This window comes from Bombina bombina, chromosome 7, assembly GCF_027579735.1.
Source record: "Bombina bombina isolate aBomBom1 chromosome 7, aBomBom1.pri, whole genome shotgun sequence".
NCBI lineage: Eukaryota > Metazoa > Chordata > Amphibia > Anura > Bombinatoridae > Bombina > Bombina bombina.
The window spans coordinates 506292021-506315042 of NC_069505.1; the positions used below are offsets into that span (position 1 = coordinate 506292021).

Sequence of the window (23022 nt, forward strand, 5' to 3'; positions counted from 1 at the left end):
TCTAATGTCTAGATGTTTGTTGGATGTGTGCTGCAGACTATTGCTTTTTTCCCCCTGTGTACTATACATGATTCTGCATTGTATATCACACTATTTCCTGCATTCAGTTCCGGTATCCCAAAGCCTTACCTATTTCCTGGACCGATCTGCAGTACTCTATCTACACTTTACTGCACATATTGCTGCAGAGCATTCCTCCACCTGTTTTATGTGCCTGTGTTATGAGCTCTTTGATAAATGCTGCAGAGTGTTGTTCAGCGTGTCAGAGTATTACACATAACTGCAGACTATCTCTCAGTTTAAAAAAAAGATGAACCTAGGTAGGCCAATATGCTAATTTATAAGCCCTTTAAGACCGCCTCTTATCTCCATGCATTTAAGTTTTTCACAGCTAGAGTGTGTTAGTTCATGTGTGCCATATAGATAAACATTGTGCTCACGTCTGTGGAGTTACTTATGAGAGGGCACTGATTGGCTAAAATGCAAGTCTGTCAAAAGCACTGAGATAAGGGGGCGGTCTGCAGAGGCTTAGATACAAGGTAATCAGAGAGGTAAAAAGTGTATTACTATAACTGTGTTGGTTATGCAAAACTAGAGAATGGGTAATAAAGGGATTATCTATTCTATTAAACATTAACAATTCTGGAGTAGTTTGTCCCTTTAACTTGTAGTAAAGTATCACTGTTTATTACACACACAGACAATTCTGCAGATCATTCCTCTATCATTTGCGTCTATCTAATGCCTCTTTATTGGATGCATGCTTTAAAGTATTGCTATATACCCCCTGTGTATTATATACAATGCTACAAAATGAGTACTGCACTGTATATTACACACATCACTGCAGGGCATTTCCTTGTTTAATAAACTAATTCCTTCATTCAGGTACAGTACACACATTGCTTCAATGTATTTAAAAGGACACTAAACACCTTATAATTACAAGCGATGCATGAACAGACATATTGTTTTGCTATAAAATAACATACTAGCCAAGTCTAAACATTTTTTAAACAACATTGCTTGCTTCAATTGTTTTTCAAAAAAACAACTCCACCCACTAGTTCCCTAATTGAAAGGAGCCAATCCGGGCTTGCTGCAGAAGAAGATAGCCCAGTCGTTATATTAGTATCAACAGCATTGTTTTGCATTTATCTGTTGATGCCAATTAGGGGCACATATGTAGCAGGGTTCGCCTTGAGAAGTCAGCAGGGTCCATTTCCAGTTCTAAGAAATAGAAGGGAAAAAAAACAATTTCAGAGCTAAACTGCATGAAAAGGAAACAAAATAATTAAAGGGACAGTCTAAACCTTCACCTTAAGCTGCAAATAGCCCCCTGCACCCTTTCTATATCATGCAGCAGGAATTATAAAAAGTTATTTTAAAATGAATATTGTTCCTGGCCACTTTGAAATGGCTACCAAGCTCCGCCCACTGATGACATCACAGTCTGGGCTGCATCTAGGCACTCTGCTAAATAGCATTGACAGTCTGTTGAATCCAACTAGTGAGCTTTTTGTGATTGGACACCATATGCAGCCCGGATTGTGATGTCATCAGTGGGCGGACCTTGGCAGTCATTTCAAAGTGGCCAGAAACAATCGCCATTTTAAAATAACTTTTTACCGTTCCTGCTGCATGATATAGAAAAGGTGCAGGAGGCTATTTGCAGCTTAATTTAAGGTAAGACTCTAAAATGACCAAGGTGTTAACTGTCCCTTTAATGAAAGTATATTGCAAAGTTGTTTACTACGCATAACAAAACATTTTTTAGTGTCTGCCGTCCCTTTAATACACAAATTCCCGTGTTCAGTTACAAAATCCCACGGCCTAAACTCCTTCCTGATCTGAATGCAGATTATAACACAGTGTACACTATTACACAGGTTGCTGCAGAGCATTGCTCTACCTATTTTCTGCCCCTGTCTTATCAGCTCTTGGATAAATCCCGCAGAGGATTGCTCTATTTACAATGCAGTAAGTGTGAGAACATTGCACATAACCTGAGATTATCTCTGTTTACTCCGTAGTAAAGTATTACTGTTTATAACACACACACACAATCCTGCAGACACTATACTATTCCTATATTCTGCTTCCTTTGTTGGACGCATGCTGCAGAGTATTGCTCTATTTCCCCTGCATATTATACACATTTCTGCAGAATGCCTCCTGCACTGTATATTACGCATGCTGCCGCAGTGTACTTCCTTGTTTATATGCACACATTCCTCTAATCTGCTCCGGCTTGACCTTGTTTGTTTGTTTTTTAAACTCTTCTGCAGAATATCACTTTATTTACACGTTTCTGCAGAGTATTACTCCACCTATTTTCTGTTTCTGTGTTATGAGCTCCTGGATAAATTATACAAAGTATCACTGTTTATTACACACATTCCTGCAGACTGTTTGTTTTCTATTTATTATTCCTGTATTATAATCCCTGGTACCTTAACTGGATGCATGCTGCAGTGTATCGCTCTATTTCCCCTGTGTACTAAACACATTGATGCATAATGTCTCCTGCACTGTATATTACACACACTGCTTAATGGGACATGAAACCTTAAAAAAAATATTTTATGGTTTAGGTAGAACATAATTTTAACTCTTTAATGACAGGGTCATAATGTCTACATCGGAACGTTGTTCCGATGTAAACAAATTGAAATCTCGCGATCGAGCACGCGATCGCGAGATTTTAATTATGGGATTGGGTCAGGGGGGCGTCCCTATGATGGTAGGCACGCCCTCCATACCGCAATCACATCCAGGAAGCGCCGTTGGCTTCAGGACAGCCAAACGTCTATGACGTTGTATTCCGTCCTAATGGCGCTAAAGCCCAGTGCCGTTTGTACGGAATACAGCGCAATAACGGTGCTAAAAGGTTAAACAACTTTCCAATTCTTGGTATCATTTGTTGAAGGAGCAGCAATGCACTACTGGTTTCTAACTGAACACATGGGTGAGCCAATGGCAATCGGTATATATATGAAGCCACCAATCAGCACCTAGAACCTAGATTCTTTGCTGCTCCTGAGCTTACCTAGATAAAGCTTTCAACAAAAGATAACAAGAGAAGGAATCAAATTAAATAAAAAATAAATTGGAAAGTTGTTTAAAATTGTATGCTTTGTCTAAATCATGAATGTCTAATTATGACTTTACTGTCCCTTTAAAGGGACAGTCTATTTCAGAATTGTTATTGTTTAAAAAGATAGATAATCCCTATTATATATTACCCATTCTCCAGTTTTGCATAACCAACACAGCTATATTTATATACTTTTTACCTCTGTTATTATCTTGTATTAAAGCCTCTACAGACTGACCCTGCTCTATCGAGAACTCCAATACTTTGAAAACTTCAATCTGACGTCACTTCCGGTGATTCCATACATCTGATTGGTCCGTTTCCAGTAAGTGACAGGATTCACAACCAATCAAATGGGCACTGTAATCGCCTATCTTCACTATCTATTTTGCCTCCGCCTGGGGGGAGGGGGGGGGTTCAAGAGGGGTGAAGCCCCCCTTGTAAACGTAAAGGTTTACTTGGGGTGTATGCCAGAGGATCTGCGGTGCGCCCCCCAGACAGAGGCAAAACAGATATTAAAATAGAAGAGTCACCGGAAGCGACGTCAGATTGGAGTTTTCGAGGAATTGGAGTTCTCGACAGAGCACCCCCTTACTTCATTTCTTTTAACAGACTTGCATTTTAGCAAATCAGTGCTGACTCCTAAATAATAATAATAATGGTAATGAGAACAATCTTATATATGGTACACATGAACTAGCACAGTCTAGATGTCAAAAACTGTCAAAATGCACTGAGATAAGAGGTGGCCTTCAAGGGCTTAGAAATTAGCATATGAGCCTATTTGATGATACAAGTAAATTGGACAGTTGTTTACAATATACATCTTGCACTGCATATTACACACATTGCTGCAGTATATTTTCACATTTTAATACACTAATTTCTGCATTCAGTTTTGTCATCCCAAATTGCGATATCCAGAAGGGGAACCGGGGCACTGAAAAATTAACTTTTATTTAAAAAAGGACATGAAACACAATTTTTCTTTCATGATTCACATAGAACATCCAATTTTAAACAACTTTCCAATTTACTTATATTATCAAATTGCCTTCATTTTCTTGTTATCCTTTGTTGAAAAGCAAGATTGTTTGCTCAGGAGTGTGCACATTCCTTCAGCACTATATGGCAGCAGTTTTGCAACAATGCTATACATTAGCAAGAGCACTAGATGGCAGCACTATTTCCTGCCATGTATTGCTAGAGACATGTGCACTATACATATCTAGATATCTTTTCAACAAAGAATAACAAGCGAACAAAGCAAATTTGATAATAGAAGTAAATTGGAAACGTTTTTTAAAATTGTATTCTCTATCTGAATCATGAAAGAAAAATTGTGGGTTTTATGTCCCTTTAAAAAAAAAGGTATAAAAACAAATGTAGTAGATGCAAAAAAAGGCCAGCTGACCTTCTCTATGAAGAAACAACGCGTTTCATCCCTGCAAACTCTGCACTTCTTCAGGGTGGGACAAGTACAAAAAACACACTTTCTTTTCAAGTGACAACAGATTTACAGGTATGTAATTATTGATATAGACTTGAGACTTTGCATATACTTCAGTGCAAAACGCATGGATTAACTGCTCAGGTTGCAGTGTTTTCTTTTACACTTATGATGCACATACAATCTCTGAATTACATTTATGTACGTACTTACTACACCAGACGGTTGTAAGTAGACATGTGCATGCTGAAAATTAGTTTAGTCAGAAAATGTTCAGTTTGGCCAAATTTCATCCATGTGGGATGAAGATGTGTCTTCGTAGAATTTGATAGCACACATTCTCCTATCTCCTGCGCATGCGCAATTGTCCTAGCTGACTGATATATACACTACTTATATATTGAAGCCGTATGTATTACACATGTAAAAAAAAAAAAAAAGCTTGGATTTCATGTGCGGCCAGGGAAGGATTGAGTTGGTAAATTGGGAACAAAATTTAAAATGCTTCCAAAGTGCATCTGCTATGCATAGTTAGATATTATAACTATTTGAAGGGAAAACTTTAAAAAAAAAAAAGTTTATTGTCCCTTTTAACAGAAAATACAACTCTCTCACTGTATTTGAGTCAATGAATAGCTAACAGGCATATAAGTCACACAGCTGCATGTGACAATAGCTCTAGTTAAAGTGATTACAAATGTCTGAGCCTCATCTAGTCTCCCACCTCCCTATGCAAGATTAAAGCTTGATTGGACAAGCCTGTATGACTAAAATCCAACATTTAGCGCCTGAGTGGCTGTCCCTAACATCAATCATTAGTATTACTATGGCAGGATTGGACAGGGGACGATGGACTAAAAAATGGTCAGACCCCCCCCCCTCCATACATCATTGCAAACAAAGGAGCTAATTAACCAAACAACATAACTCCTCCCCGCCCTTCCTGCACGTTTTTTGCCACCAAACAGTATGGATGAATGAACTAATCGATTCTGTCAAACAATCCTTCATTCTTTGCCAGTTCTTCCAATAATGTATTTGACTATTCATGTATCAGAATTAAGAAAATTTGGACAAATTTGTATTCGCCTGAATCTCGAATGCACTTCTCTAGCTATAAGCCCACAATTACACATAAAGTTTTCATTCTCCTGCTGTACAACACAAAGTTCACCTTTGATCCCACACATACATACAATTCATTATGCACTTGATAGCAAATAAAAGGCAGCTTGAATTCTTTATATATCTATATGTCACATCTATTTTTTACGGACACAACAAAATCTGGTATAGGCTTGATCTCTTACTGAACTGATCAGCAGAATATCTCTCTATTTACATTTTATTACACACATTGCTGCAGAGCATTTCTCTCACTATTTTCTGTTCTTGTGTTATAAACTACTGTTATATGCTGCAGAATATTGCTCTATTTACATCACTGTATCAGAGTATTGCACACAACTACCGTATCTATACATACACTAATACTAGAGTATTGCTGTGTATTATACATTTCTGCAGACTCTCATTTATTATTCCTTTAAAGGGATACTAACCAATTTTTCCTTTTGTGATTCAGATAGAACATGCGATTTCAAATTCTCTAATTTACTTCAATTATCAATTTTTCTTTGTTCTCTTGGTATCTTTATTTGAAAAAGCATGAATGTAAGCATAGGAGCCGGACCATTTTTGGTTCAGCACCCTCGGTAGCGCTTGCTGATTGGAGGCTACATTTAGCTACATTTAGCCACCAATCACCAAGCGCTACCCAGGTGCTAAACCAAAAATGGGCAGGTTCCTAAGATTTACATTCCTGCTTTCAATTAAAGATACCAAGAGAACGAAGAAAAATTGATAATAGGAGTAAATTAGAAAGTTGCTTAAAATTGCTGCTGTATCTGAATCATAAGAGAAAAAATGTGGGTTTAGTGTCCCTTTAATCTAATCCCTGGCTCCTTTATTGAACGTTTACTGCAGACTCTTGCTCTGTGAGCATAACACACATTACTGCAGAATATCTCCGACACTGTATATCACTTTCATTCCCTCAGTATATTTCCTTGTTTATATGTGAACATTCCCTGTATTCTGTTCCGGGCAGCTAAACAAACTCCTTTACTAAACTGATCTGCAGAGTATCACTCTTTTTTTATCATTTACACTATAGTGGAGACAGTCCTGCTGTTTATCCGCCACCTTCCTGCAGAACATTCCTCTTTCCTTTACTAGTTCTGTATTTTAATTCCTGGCTCATTTCCCAGTCGGATGTTGCAAAGTATTGCTCACTTTATAGTGTATATTAGATTACTGCTGAGTATTTAGCACACACATTCCAGCAGGCCCTTCCTTTCTCCGCCACCCCCTTTCCTTTCCCTGTATTCCAAACGCTGGCCTCTTTCCCGGATGGATCAGATTTGTAGAGGGGGAAATCCTGGGTTCTTCCTATAGTGAGTTCTAGCTGCAGGCGCAGGAGACGCTTATTACCAGGATGACTAATCACGGCTTAATGACAAGAATACAAAATAGGGAAGGGCTGCACACTTTACGGAGATCCCCATATTCTAAGGGAATCTCCCAGGGGCTACTGGCGTACACACAAACAAAGATCTCTTGGTATTAGTGAATATTAGTTGTATAGGAAGCCAGGTGGGACCTTTCTTACTGTAAATCACTATACAACCATGTAATGTAATATGCAACTTGTCTTGATACAAACTTAAAGGGACATAAAACAAATTGGGGTAGAGACAAAGTATAATAATATGCACTTTTATTACGTTACCTGCAAATTTATACTGCAGTGCCTCGCCATTAACCCTTTCTTTTAAGTTTCCGAATTGTGCAGCTGTAACTCCCCCCCCACACACACAATTCCTTATAAGGCTGTATCTATATCATATATCCAGCGCTACGGAATTTGGCGACGCTTTACAAATAAATGATGATAATAATAATAATATCTACCTTTGATTTTGGTAGAATTCAGAAGTAGACACTCATTATCTGCTGGAGCATGCCTAGAAGCAAATAAGCTAATGTGAAATACAATACCTGTTGTTTCTGATGCTAAACACTGATAGGGGGGTGGATTAGACAACTCCAGACAGAATGGCTATGCAAGTCATGTTGCTTATTTTTAAATTTAAAAAAAAAATACTTGCCAGCAGTTTTTAAACATTTTTTTATGCAAACTATTTTTACTTAATTAGCCCTTTTAGGATATGCACAGATCTCAACCTGTTTTATGGCACTTTAAAAGGATATGAAACCAAAAAAAAATTATTTTGTGATTCAGACAGGATACAATTATAAAATTTAGTTCATTCCCATGATATCCTGTGTTGAAGAGATACCTAGGTAGTGGATAACATTCTTGCAAAGCTGCTGCCATATAGTGTTCCGGAAATAGGCTGGCTCCTAAGGTTACTAACCTGCTTTTTAACCAAAGATACCAAGAGAATAAAGAAAAAATGATAATAGAAGTAAATTAGAAAATTGTTTAAAATCACATGCTTGATCTGAACCATAAAATAAACATTTTGGGTTTTATATCCTTTAACCCCTTAACGACCAAGGACGTGCAGGGTACGTCCTCTAAAAAAAGTCACTTAACGACCAAGGACGTACCCTGCACGTCCTCGGTCTGGAAAGCAGCTGGAAGCTATCCTGATCACTTCCAGCTGCTTTCCGGTTATTGCAGGATGCATCGATATCGAGGCATCCTGCAATAACAAATTTTACTTCTCCGGTGCAGAGAGAGCCACTCTATGGCCCTCTCTGCACCGGATATCGATGGCCGCATTCGTTGGAGGGTGGGAGCTGAAGTGGGAGGCGGGTGGGCGGCCATCGATGCGGTCTATGTCAGAGAGGGGGGCGGGATCGCCGGGGGTGCTCACGGGGAGGGAGCGGGTGGGAATTGCTACACTACAGAATTATTTTTTTTTAGAAGAGGGAGAAAGGGGGGTAAAATCGTTAAAAAAGTAAATCTAAAGGATCTGGGAGCGGGTGGGGGATAGGTCTTGGGGGGGGGGGGGATCTACACTACAGAAAAAAGAAATAAAAATAAAAAAACATTTTTATTTGCAAACTGGTTACTGGCAGACAGCTGCCGGTACCCAAGATGGCCCCTAATAAGGCAGAGGGGGAGGGTTAGAGAGCTGTTTTTAGGGGGGATCAGGGAGGTTGGGGGCTAAGGGGGGGATCCTACACAACAGCATATGTAAATATGCTAAACAAAAGATTTAAAAAAAAAAAAGATACCTTTTATTTTAGTACTGGCAGACTTTCTGCCAGTACTTAAGATGGCGGGGACAATTGTGGGGTGGGGGAGGGAAGAGAGCTGTTTGGGAGGGATCAGGGGGTCTGATGTTTCAGGTGGGAAGCTGATCTCTACACTAAAGCTAAAATTAACCCTGCAAGCTCCCTACAAACTACCTAATTAACCCCTTCACTGCTGGGCATAATTCACGTGTTGTGCGCAGTGGCATTTAGCGGCCTTCTAATTACCAAAAAGCAACACCAAAGCCATATATGTCTGCTATTTCTGAACAAAGGGGATCCCAGAGAAGCATTTACAACCATTTGTGCCATAATTGCACAAACTGTTTGTAAATAATTTCAGTGAGAAACCTAACGTTTGTGAAAAAGTTGACTATTTTTTTAAATTTGATCGCATTTGGCGGTGAAATGGTGGCATCAAATATACCAAAATGGGCCTAGATCAATACTTGGGGTTGTCTACTACACTACACTAAAGCTAAAATTAACCCTACAAGCTCCCTAATTAACCCCTGCACTGCTGAGCATAATACACGTGTAGTGCGCAGCGGCCTTCTAACTACCAAAAAGCAACGCCAAAGCCATATATGTCTGCTATTTCTGAACAAAGGGGATCCCACAGAAGCATTTACAACCATTTGTGCCATAATTGCACAAAATGTTTGTAAATGATTTCAGTGAGAAACCTACAATTTGGAAAAAATGTAAAGTTTTTTTTATTTGATCGCATTTGGCGGTGAAATGGTGGCATGAAATATATCAAAATGGGCCTAGATCAATACTTTGGGTTGTCTACTACACTACACTAAAGCTAAAATTACCCCAAAAAGCTCCCTACATGCTCCCTAATTTACCCCTTCACTGCAGTGGCATTTAGCGGCCTTCTAATTACCAAAAAGCAACGTCAAAGCCATATATGTCTGCTATTTCTGAACAAAGGGGATCCCAGAGAAAAATTTACAACCATTTGTGCCATAATTGCACAAGCTGTTTGTAAATAATTTCAGTGAGAAACCTAAAGTTTGTGAAAAAATTTGTGAAAAAGTGAACAATTTTTTTTATTTGATTGCATTTGGCGGTGAAATGGTGGCATGAAATATACCAAAATGGGTCTAGATCAATACTTTGGGATGTCTGCTAAAAAAATATATATACATGTCAATGGATATTCAGGGATTCCTGAAAGATATTAGTGTTCTAATGTAACTAGCACTAATTTTGAAAAAAAGTGGTTTGGAAATAGCAAAGTGCTACTTGTACTTATTGCCCTATAACTTGCAAAAAAAGCAAAGAACATGTAAACATTGGGTATTTCTAAACTCAGGACAAAATTTAGAAACTATTTAGCATGGGTGTTTTTTGGTGGTTGTAGATGTGTAACAGATTTTGGGGGTCAAAGTTAGAAAAAGTGTGTTTTTTTCCATTTTTCCTCATATTTTATAATTGTTTTATATTAAATTATAAGATATGATGAAAATAATGGTATCTTTAGAAAGTCCATTTAATGACGAGAAAAACGGTATATAATATGTGTGGGTACAGTAAATGAGTAAGAGGAAAATTACAGCTAAACACAAACACCGCAAAAATGGAAAAATAGCCCTGGTCCTTAAGGGTCAGAAAATGGAAAAGTGCTGTGGTCATTAGGGGGTTAAAGGGACACTCAAGTCAAAATAAACTTTCGTTATTCAGATAGAGCAGCAGACACTTTACTACAATTATCAAATTTTGCTCAGTCTTTTTATATTCACACTTTCTGGGGAACAAGATCCTACTGAGAATGTGCACAAGCTCACAGGGTATATGTATACTAGACTGTGATTGGCTGATGTCTGTCACATGATACAGGGGCCTGAAAATGGGAGAAAAATGTAATTTATTAATTTGTTAGAAAAAAAATCTACTTCTTATTTGAAATTCAGAGTAAGTGTTATTGCATTGTCTTTTTATTATGCACGTGTTAATTATATAATTCTACTGCGCTGAGTACATAGTAACTGGTAGCAGTGTAAATGAACAGTTGTTAAGGGTGTTAAAGCACATTTAAAGGGCCATTGTGAAAAATATATGTGATTAATCACTGCAAAGGGTTTAAGCCCATAGGTAAAGTACCATGCAAGAGACACAGAGAACTGCTGGTTCCAAGTATAAACTGCAGCTGAGTCAATCAGCAGTGCTAGTTGCGCAGCAGGGTCGTGTGGCTAGTGCTGTTGATTGTATCAGTGGGATCAGCATTTCTCTGCAGTAGTACTTTACCTATGAGTTTAACTAACTTTACCTATGAGTTTAACGAACGAGAGCATGACATTTTTTTACTATAATGGCCATATAAACTGCAAGATTATAATATAAAATGCTTAAATGGGTGAGTTAAAAAAAAACTTTGCAATATACTTTCAATATTTTGTGCCCCTTTCCTGCAATTCCCCTGAGTTTCTCCAAAGTAATGGGCGTCGCCATGTTGGAAATTAGGGACCGATAAAGTGTGCAAAGTGTGGCATATACCATCATTAAAGGGACACTAAACACATTTTTTTATTTCCTGATTCAGATATAGCAGGCAATTTTAAGCAGCTTTCTAATTTACTCCTATTATCATTTTTTCTTCATTCTCTTTGTATCTTTATTTGAAAAAGAAGGCATATAAAGCCTTTTTTGGTTCAGACCCTGGACAGCACTTTTTTATTAGTGGATGAATTTATCCACCAATCAGCAAGGACAACCCAGGTTGGTCACCAAAAATGGGCCGGCATCTAAACTTACATTCTTGCATTTCAAATAAAGATACCAAGAGAATGAAGAAAATTTGATAATAGGAGTAAATTAGAAAGTTGCTTAAAATTTCATGCTCAATCTGAATCATGAAAGAAAAAAATTGGGTTCAGTGTCCCTTTAACATTGTTATTTTCCTTAAACTGACATTGTTTGCAAACCTTATCTGTCCATAATAGTCCTCAGCAGGAAAGATTAGATAAAGAAACAGGGAGGTGACTGTTAGTTTACATAATCTAAATTATCTCTCTAATCCTTTGCTTTAGAAAGCTGGCGCTAAGCTAATGTTATATAATTTTGCACTTTGTGCAGAATTATATAACATTATTTGCTAGGTTTACTGCCCCTTTAAAACTATATATCTAGAATCTAGATATTATTCTCAGGCTAACCTTTGATTTGAATATATCATTATATCTATCATTTATTTTCTGTTTAATGTCCCTTTAAAGGGAAACCATAGCCCAAAAATGTGTATCATCTATATAAGAGAGAAACATTTAAAGGGACAGTCTACTCCAAAATTGTTATTGTTTAAAAATATAGATAATCCCTTTATTACCCATTCCCCAGTTTTGCATAACAATACAGTTATAGAAATACACTTTTTACCTTGTATCTAAGTCTCCTCTGACATCCCCTTGATCACATGACTTTTTATTTATTATCTATTGACTTGCATTTTAGCCAATCTGTGCTGTGTCCTGAACAGCTCCATGGGAGTGAGCATAATGTTATCTATGGTCACATGAGCTAGCAGTCTCCTGTTGTAAAAAGCATATAAAAAGCATGTGATAAAAGGCTGTCTTTAGTGACTTAGAAACAGACAGCAATTTGGAGATGTAAATGTTATAAAGTATATTAATATAACAACGTTGGTTGTGCAAAGTAGTAAAGGCATTAGCTATCTTTTTAAACAATAACAATTGTAGTGTTGACTGTCCCTTTAAATATGTTGACTATCTAAATATTTATCATCTGGAAAACATCACTATAGGGAGGGGTAATCCATAGGGTGAAACCATTATGAAAGGGGGGGGGGGTATTGTCGCCCTCTTGTATATCTCAGTGCTTTGTAAAGTGCCACATTCTAGTCCTTAGGCAAAGTGAACATGTGATACCATAATGCCAGTTTTTCACACTTATCTTGTAATTAGGTCCAGAGGAATATTAGGAGATAGAATTGACAGTAAACACTGACATTTTTATACAAAATGTTTAGTTATTAGTGTGACCATATTGCTGCTTTAAAAAGGGACACATTTGAAAAATACATATGTCAGGGCTGGTTTCAGGGCTGTTTAAAGAAATGTTTTGTATAAGAACCCTGACATATGTATTTTTCATATGTCCCCTTTTAAAGCGGCAATATGGTCACCCTATTAGTTATGTATATTAAAACAACTTTGTCATACATTTATTTTGCTGCTTTTCATGTAGTCTAGCTCTGATAATTGTGGATGTTCTAATTCTCTGTCAATGCACCCGGCAGACTTATCAAGGCTAACCCTGCTACATAGATGTCCCTAGTTAGCTTCGCTAGATAACAACTGCAAAACAATCTAATTTATACTAACACAATAATCGTGGCTAGTTTTGTTGTCTGCAGAAATAAGCCTGAATTGGCTCCTCCAAATAAGGCAAGTGGTAGGTGGATTTTATCCATTGAAAAACAAGTGCAGCAAACACAATGTTAATCTGTTTAAAAAATATTTTGACTAGGCTGATTTAATAGCAAGAGAACAGTTATAAGCTGTTTAGTGTCTCTTTAAAGCGATTTAGTTTCCAACAAATGCAACATCCTTGTTTTTCCCAACTTTAACCCCTTAAGGACCGGGCATTTCAGACTAAAACTTACCCAAAAGACCAGAGCATTTTTAACATTTTTGCCATCATTCCATTTAAACAGAAATAGAGCCTTGTTTAGAGCCTATATTTTTTTTAGTAGACAACCCAAAGTATTGATCTAGGCCCATTTTGGTATATTTCATGCCACCATTTCACCGCCAAATGCAATCAAATAAAAAAAAATATTGTTAACTTTTTCACAACTTTAGGTTTCTCACTGAAATGATTTACAAACAGCTTGTGCAATCATGGCACAAATGGTTGTAAAAGTTTCTCTGGGATCGCCTTTGTTCAGAAATAGCAGACATATATGGTTTTGCCATTCCTTGTTGGTAATTAGAAGGCCACTAATGGCAGCTGCGCACCACACTTTTATTATTTCCAGCAGTGAAGGTGTTATTTGGGTAGCTTGTAAGGTTAATTGTAGCTTTAGAGTAGAGATTACTCTCCCATCTGACACTTCCCACCCCCTGATCCCTCTCAAGCAGCTATCTACCCTCCCCCACCCCCAAATTGGTCACCCACATCTTAACTGGCAGAAAGTCTGCAGTTTTACACCTTTTTTTATTTTATTATTATTGTGATTATTATCATTATTGTCCTTAGTGTAGGATTACCCCCTTAGCTCTCTAACTCTCTCCCTTCTAAATCATTTCCACCATCTTAGGTACTGGCAGCTGCGGCAGAGAGAGGCCAAGGACAGCAGCGTCATACAGGGTGGTCCTTAAGGGGTTAAAACGACATGAAACCCAAAATATTTTATTCTTTATTCAGATATAGAATACAATTTTAAAAAAGTTACAATTTATTTCTATTATCATTATTTGTGACGTTCTCATGTTATTCATTGTTGAAGACAGATCTAGAGAGGTAGCGTGCACATAACAGGAAATAGTGCTGCAGACACATGAACACTCTTGAATTTACTTTCCTGGTTTTCAACAAAGGATAACAAGAAAACAAAGAAAATGTGATAATAGAAATACATTGGAAAGAAATTTAAAAGTGTATGTTCTATCTGAATCATAATATATATTTTTAGGTTTTATGTCCCTTTAAGAGACATTAGCCGATTTAACTGTTTTTTGGAAAACAAATGATCTTGCATTAAGTAAAAAAAGTTGTATGTTTCTAAGGTGTGTCAGTGTCCATCAGTGAAGCTATAAGAGTGCTGCACATCAACCAATGAGCAATCAGTCCTTAAGGACAGACATACACATTCTGCTAGCTTCAAAATAAAAGAGCTTTAACATTCACTGCTCCTTTAAAGGGACATTAATATATTATAATGCTATGTATACACCCATTTTTTTTTTAACCTTTTTGGGACTGCTACAGGTTGGGATCTTTGTCTTGCAATCCTTTATACTTTCTTCTTGACCCCAGCCTTACCATAAACCTCCCCACATTTTCCAGAACCTTGAGGACTGGAAGGTGTGGACTTGTGAGCGGGGGCTCCTGGTGTTTTGTGGGCAGAGCAGTGTATTGAGGGGCGGGGCCACGTGGGCCATGTATGGGATTGGTTATATTGTGTGTGGAGTTAGATAAGCCATGAATGAAGCTGGAGTGGGTCATGGTTTTGCTTTGGAAACATTTGCCCTGTAGGAGAGAAAATGGGGAAGAGGACTCCAAGCCTGTGACAATTCTGCAGTCTCCAGGGTGATTGGAAGCTCTGCAGCCTAAGAATGCCAATACCCTGTTCCTAGATGTTCAGCCATGCCCATGAACTGTTCAAACCTATCTCCCATGCCAACCAAACCAACCCTCTAGTATGCCCAACCTCCCCCCCCCTGATCATCCAGTCCCAATGTGGACAATCATAAGCTAGAGGAAAAATGTTCTCTGATAAAATGTAGGCAGTGAAACGCATTGTTTTATTTGGATTTTCTGGTACAATATTGTGCAGGGTAATTTTAAAACTAATAAACATTTTAGCAATTTTAAAGAGACAGTGTGACACAGGTTAACTAACCCTGCACCAGTCACTTGCACAGAAGGGGTTAACAGACCCTTTCCACCTTAAAGGGACAGTCAATACCAGAATTTTTGTTGTTTAAAAAGATAGATAATCCCTTTATTACCCATTCCCCAGTTTTGCATAACCAACGTAGTTATATTAATATACTTTTTACTGCTGTGACTATCTTGTATCTAAGCATCTTCTGACCGCCCCTAATCACATGACTTTTAGTTATTATCTATTGACTTGCATTTTAGCCAATTAGTGCAGTGTCTGCCACAATCCACGGGCATGCTCACAATGTTATCTATAGGGTTTACCTGAACAAGCTCTCCCCTGCTGTGAAAAGTAAATACAATGCATGTGATTAGAGGCAGTCTTCAAGGGCTTAGAAATTATCATATGAGCCTTCCTAGGTCTAGCTTTCAATTAAGAATACCAAGAGAACAAAGCAAAATTGTTGATAAAAGTAAATTGGAAAGTTGTTTAAAATTGCATGCCCTATTTGAAAAATAAAAGTTTTTTTTGGACTTGACTGTCCCTTTAACCAATTTGTCACAGTCTAGCCACTCCAGGCAAGCCTGTGACTTAGTTCAGTGGTTGCGAGGGTTAAAAAAAACTCTCTAAGTGGAGGCAGAGCGTAGCTGCGCAGCGTGATGGTTGTGCTGCTGTAAAGCTCCATAGCCTTTCTCGCTCCACTGGCCCATTGTGTGCTAATTTTGGGCATATAACCCCAACAAAACATCGGGAACTCAGTGGGAACAAATCGACTAAGCAGTGGATATGTTGGATGAACGAAAAACGTGAATAACGGAGGTAACAGATGTAAATAAAAAGTCCGGTCACCATCTTGGATTTCGGCCTACACTACAAACGGAATTAAGCAGTCTTTCTGTCTGTAGAACTGGTATCTATACAGACCAAGCACCCTTATCGATGACACATTCAGAGCAGCAGTCTGTGGGGTAAGATCCGCATTAAGAGCCATACAAATTCACCACCCTACCGCCCACATGGCCTCACAAAACGGAGACTCTATGAACGTACAAAAGACAGAATAGCAATGATACAAACCTAAAAATAAATATCATCACAGGCATGTAAAGCCTTCTCAAACACAGCTGCCAATATACTCTAATCTAATAAGATACTTAAAATGGCTAACCATTGTCTATTATTAAAGTGCAGCTATATATCAATAACCTCATGTGTTATTTATAAAAACCCTAAGACCCCAAGACCAGGTGAATGCTAACATGCAGATAGAAGCCCAATGTTCTTGAAAACGGATAACCTATATTACAACTGAACGGTGCGACAAAATATTCTCCTTTTGGGGCATCTTGATCAGCACATCTCATCAACCCCTCTGACGGAACTTTAAAAACATCTTAGTGATTATTACATAGGCACAGCGTTTACCTCTCCCAGCTATACCGCTTATTTTTGCCTTATGTATCCACTACGCACCAATACACTATAAAATACTGCATGTTCCTCTTTGCTTACGGCAGCTAGAAATTCCGCCAGAAAGTCTAACAAAACCTCAACTTCAAAGTTACAGTCAGTGAGCTCCTTTTTTGCTCTACAAGACCAAGCTCCTCACATAACGCCAGCAGAAGACATACAATCTGGCAGCACAGGCACCCACATTACTGCCTTCATCTTCTACAGACCAACTGACACAAATTCAGAACACTTTAGCTGCTCTCCCATCAAAATCTGACATTGCTGACCTGAATCTTTTATTAAATCAGAAATATCTTCTGTTAAAAGAGAGATCAATGAATTGGGATCTAGGATTGAGTGTTTGGAAGAAGGCCAAGAAAATCTGGAATCCATAGTCACCAATAACACTCAATGCCTCAATTGACAGGACTCAATTATCCAGGACTTGCAATTGAAAGTGGAAGACCTCGACAACCGCAACCACCGCAGCAACCTGCGAATAAGGGGAGTTCCTGAGGATATCTTATCTGAACATATAACCGCATATCTCTTACAACTATTCAAACAACTAGTCCCCACATTGGAAATGACAGAAGCTTCTTTGGAGAGAGCCCACAGAGCTCTGCGCCCAAGACCTAAACCAGACAGTCCCCCTCGGGATATCATTTTGAAATTTGTCCTTTACCAACACAAGGAAGCTGAAAGGAGCCAAGCAAGATCACAAGGTTCTATAACATTTCAAGAACACAAACTCCAAATATTCCATGACTTAAGCCCCACAACAATTGACAAGAGACGCTCTCTAAAATTCATAATGATATAGCGTAATGGACACAGATCGCATTGAATTTGAAATGCTACGGAGTAAAAGGAGTGAGACACTCCCCTCCGCTACGCACCCCCAGGCTTAACCAATAGATAGAATGGGGTGTGTATAGCCAAACCATACAAGAGGGCGGATTATGGATAGGATGGACATAGCCTCTGACGAAGTGGGAGGAGCCCGCAAAATGCGTAAGGCCACGCCCATAATCCTAGGAGAAGTGAGTGTGAAAGACGCTGTGTTCTGAACAAAAGCCGGCTAATATTGCTCAGATAGAACAGCATAATCACACGATCTCCTTGTAAACAGTGATACTAGTTTATACCCCCACAGCGTATCTGGTAATAATATCCCCTGTAGAGCTACAATTATCTAAACAATCTGGTATTGAATACACAGTGAGATATCAAAAGGGAGAACGCAGTATTGCTGGAGTGGGATGGCGTAAACTTTCTGAATGAACAGACATACCTCATATGTTTGAGGGCACCTTTGTGAGTGTGCATTTGTTGTTTTATAATTGTAATAAAGTGTGACTTTTTTAAACTACACTTAGATCGTGGATGCGCTCTGTTTTGTTTCTCTCTAGAGAACCTCCTTTTCTTACACATCCTGATGGATTTAGTAATAGATATTACAAGCAATTCCAAGACGAATTAATACCCCAACTTACACACCTTTTTAACTATATTGATGAATCTAAATTATTTTCCCCCAGCCTACTAGAGGCCCATATTACTTTATTACCAAAACCCAACAAACCTTTGGACCACCCATCACACTATAGACCAATCTCACTTCTAAATTCAGACATTAAAATTTTCGCAAAAGTGTTAGCAAACCGTATGAATGCAACTTTGTCAGACATAATCCATCAGGACCAGGTGGGATTCATCCCAAAGAGTAGGCTAAGGACAAAACGGTCAGGGCCTTTAATCTCATATACTTAGCACAAAAAAAAGAAATTCCGTATATTCTATTGTCAATTGACGCAGAATCCTTTATAATATCTAACGACACCCGCCAGGGATGTCCCCTTTCCCCACTGTTATTTGCATGCTTCATTGAAACCATCGCGACTAAAATAAGACAGAACCCCCTCATAAAAGGACTACAGGCAGGACCACACTCTTATGTCCTCTCACTATTTGCAGATGACATCTTATTTTCACTTTCCGATCCAGAGCTTTCTATCCCACCACTCCTACAAGAATTCCATTTATTTTATTCATTATCTAACTTTAAGATTAACTCGGATAAATCCGAAGTCTTGAATATTAACCTAGACGAACCCACCCTTCATAAAGTAAAAAGAATGACCCCCTTTACTTGGTGCAAATATACACTCCACTACCTAGGTATAGACTTAGCTACAACAATAGACGAAACTTTAAAAAAAACTATGAATTGATTAAGAAAACTATTATTTGTGATCTCTCTTCTTGGTTAACCAAAAAGCTATCATGGTCAGGTAAAATAAATGTCCTTAAAATGAATATATTTCCAAGATTATTATATATTCTACAATTGTTACCAATTCCACTACCCACAAAATACGTAAGTATACAGAAGGCGTTCAGCGATTTTGTATGGAATAGAAAATCTCCTAGAATTAACACCAACATAATGCAAAAGCCCAAACTTCAGGGAGGGTTAGATATTCCTAACATCACACTATACAGACAAGCAATTTTTTTACAAAGAATAGTTGACTGGCATATACATTACAATCATAAAAGATGGGTACAACTAGAACATTCAATATCAGACACTCCACATCTGGGAAGATTGTGCTGGAGCATGGAAAACTTGAAACACAAGTTAGCAAATAGCTCCCCACCTATATTAGAAACATTCAATGTTTGGGATCACATCCTGTCCAAAAACACAATGATTTCATCAAAACTGTCCCCCCTCACCTCGCTCATCGAAAACGGGCAATTTACCATAGAAGACCACACCACAGTAAGCGCAATAGATACAACTGTTCGTGATCTTTGTGTACATATGATAACATCAAAAGAACAGATCCTCCCTCAGCAAGACCTAATAGATAAGTGTTACACCTATTTTCATAGTTGGTTTACTTACCATAGAGTACACCGGTTTGTCACACTACATGAACAAAGCAGAAATATGGTCAGACCTTTAACAAATTTCGAATCCCTATGTACTCGCATACCACCAATCACTCATACCCTTTCATTGATACATAAACTATTAACCATGAACCCACCGGGTCACATACCACGATATCTTGAGAATTGGGAAGATGACCTGGGAATAATCATTCTTCCCCAAACGGGCGCAATGATTTTCTAGAACATAACAAAAACGTCAATATCACTCTCTGTGGTGGAAATTAATGTAAAAAATTTACACAGGTGGTATCTTACCCCTAAAAAACTTCATTGCTTATTCCGTCACAGATCCGACCAATGCTGGAGATGTGGCCACAGAGGCAACGGCATGGCACATATGTGGTGGTGGTGCAACTCCATTCAAACCTTTTGGAGATTATGTTTGTTAATTATAACAGAAATTGAATCGATCCTGGAACTCCAATTTTCTTTGGATCCACTGATTTGGTTGTTGTGTAAACCCCACTAAAATCAAATACAAACCATACAAAAAACTATTCTATGTTATGACAAACAGTATAAAAGTTTTAATAGCCAGGAACTGGAAGTGCAAAACTACCCCAACCCTACATATGTGGTTTCATAGAGTTTCAGAATTTCTAGAATTAGAAGAATATTATTATATGAAAAATGACAAGATGGATGTATACGCAGAAATATTAAATATATGGGAACAATATCTCAATCAAAAACATCCACAGTCAGAAAACCGCAACACCCTAATCCCCTCAATTACTTAACTAACACAATTCACAACCGGATATACCCTGGATAACATGAATAAACCCACATAGACCAAATATATTATTGAACTGCACGTATATGGATGTCACAAAAATTTACCAATTTTAATAATAATAAAATATAGTGCCCAAAGCAGGTCGCTAAAACATGAGATCGGGAGCAGCCATCTTCTTTCCTTCTTTCTCCCCCCCCCCCCTCCTTTTTCCTTATAAATATTTCTTTTCCCCCCTTCTTTCCCCTCTTCCTGTATAGAAAATATTATGCTTCAATCATAAAAAAGGGAAGATATTCTTGTTTTTTTTATGTTTAATCTCATATTAGTATGTAAAACAATACTGAAGTTGTTATGTCCTGACGGAGCTGCGTCTCCCATTTTGTATTATGCAAATTGTGACAATAAAGTCAGTTAAAACAAAAAAACTCTCTAAGTCTGTTCTAGACTTAGAAAAAATGCCCCAAATTCCCATTTAATGCCACCTACACTAAACTATCTCTAAGCTGCCACCACTTAAGATTTATTATATGGAAAATCTTAAGGAAAACCCAGAGTAACAAATTAAATCTCAGAATCTTAGCAAAAAAAATATCTAAAAAAAACCCAGAATTAATACTACCAGTCTCTTTCTGGAACATGGTTCAAATATTAGACAAAAGCATAAACTTAATAAAGGAATATTTATTGCAAAAAAAAATGAGGCACAGTGCAATATTAGCTCCTTCAGGACGGACCGATCCGGCCAAGTTCCAACTGTAAACAAAAAAGGAAACCTGGGAAACTGCCTATGTTGCTAGGCACGTCCCCCAGTCGGATCAAACGCTGTTTGGTTTTAGAATGGAGCAGGATGCCGCAAAAGTTAGGACGTTCCATGCCATCCTAAAGGCGTTTAAGCCCATTACTTTTAGGACAGCATGGAACGTCATTCAAGTGGTTTAGAAAAATATGTTAACAAATAAAATTATACACAAGCAAACTGTTTTTAGTTTTTTTTAAAAAGTAGAAGTAACAGAACATAATACTGCACTAGCTTAGATGTCTGCACCAGGGAGATTGGCAAGAAAAGATGGTCACTCGCTCTGTTGGTACACAAGCTCCCATGTAGAATAAACAACTTATATTGTTAGAATCATTTTTTTATACCTGTTCCTCTGAAATTCCTTTACCAAACCTCCTTCCAGAGGGGCCAGGGAAATATTCACCCCTTCCTTTTATGACATGTCATAAAACTCTGAATCCTTGGATGAAATTATAGAACACCTTATAACTTCTGTTATGTATATCTGTAATCCCTTTGTGATGTCATGATGAGTTTTTGATACCAAACACCATATATTTTGCATTCTTTATGACTTATAAAAGTAAATTTATTTATTGTCCTGTCAATGACCTCAGGTTAGTGTCAGGATAGAGGCACTGTGTTCCATCATGCTCTGTGCTGAAAGGTTGGGGCAATAAACTGACCTTAGGCCATAAAGGTCTCTCTTGTGGATCTTACAAACTATATATGAGGAAACACATTTCTTCTAAAAAAACAAATGTTTTAGCACAACGGCTAAAAAATTAACTCTTTAACAGCTAAATCATGATGTCTTCATGACAGACAGTAAACTCAAACTTAAACTTTCATGATTCATATAGCTTATGTAAACAGCTAATAATCTACTCATAGCACATGGATCTGCAAACCATTTGTGACTATATATTTACTAACTCAAAGAATACCCTACAGAAATACAATACAGAAAAGCCAGACTGGCACCTAAACTGTGAATATAACATCTAAACTGGCATCCATGCCATGCAGTTACTCAAGTCCTGATTTAATAGCAAGACTGCTGCAAAAGCCATGTGTACAACAGCCAAACTGGCATCCAAGCATTGCATATAATAGCTAGAATGACACCCAAATTGTATTTTAATGTCAAGGATCTTATGTAAGTCAAGCATGTAATAGCTTAGCAGCCAAGCCATCCATGTAGCAGACAGGCTGGCACCTAAACTGTAAATGCAACAGGTCAGACTGGCACAGTGTTTGTAGCTGACTTACTGTAACAATGTTTAATATTCCTATTTTTACATATGTCGATATTGTTTTTTATTTTACTTTTTAATCAGATACTAATGTTATCTTGTTTATGCTATTATATGTACCTATAACAATGAGCATTTACAGCTGTGTTACTATTGGCTGTTACAATTTAAAGCACATGCTATTTAAACCCAGCAATGCAACTAGTGAGCATCTTGATAAAGGCCTAAGAGGCTGAAACGCGTTGATCTGCTCACTCTTATTAAATATTGATTCATGTTAGTACTGGAAGTTAAGTCAGGTACATTGAACCATTTTCTAAATTCACATGAATGGTCTCTATATGTGTAATTCCTGCCCCAGGAGCTACCAGTCTACGGAGTCTTTCTCAGAAACGGATATCTGAATCCTTGCTGTATATACA

At 37.8% G+C, this 23022-nt stretch overlaps 1 long non-coding RNA gene across 2 annotated transcripts in view; it reads right to left on the reverse strand.

Moving 5' to 3' along the window:
* Positions 1-582: 582 nt before the first annotated feature.
* The window catches only part of LOC128666908 (uncharacterized), a 270415-nt gene continuing 247975 nt past the window's right edge, over positions 583-23022 (reverse strand). For both annotated transcript variants that reach the window (XR_008403279.1, XR_008403280.1), the window contains exon 3: positions 583-1230. This is a non-coding gene — a long non-coding RNA (uncharacterized LOC128666908). The remainder of the gene's footprint in view (positions 1231-23022) is intronic.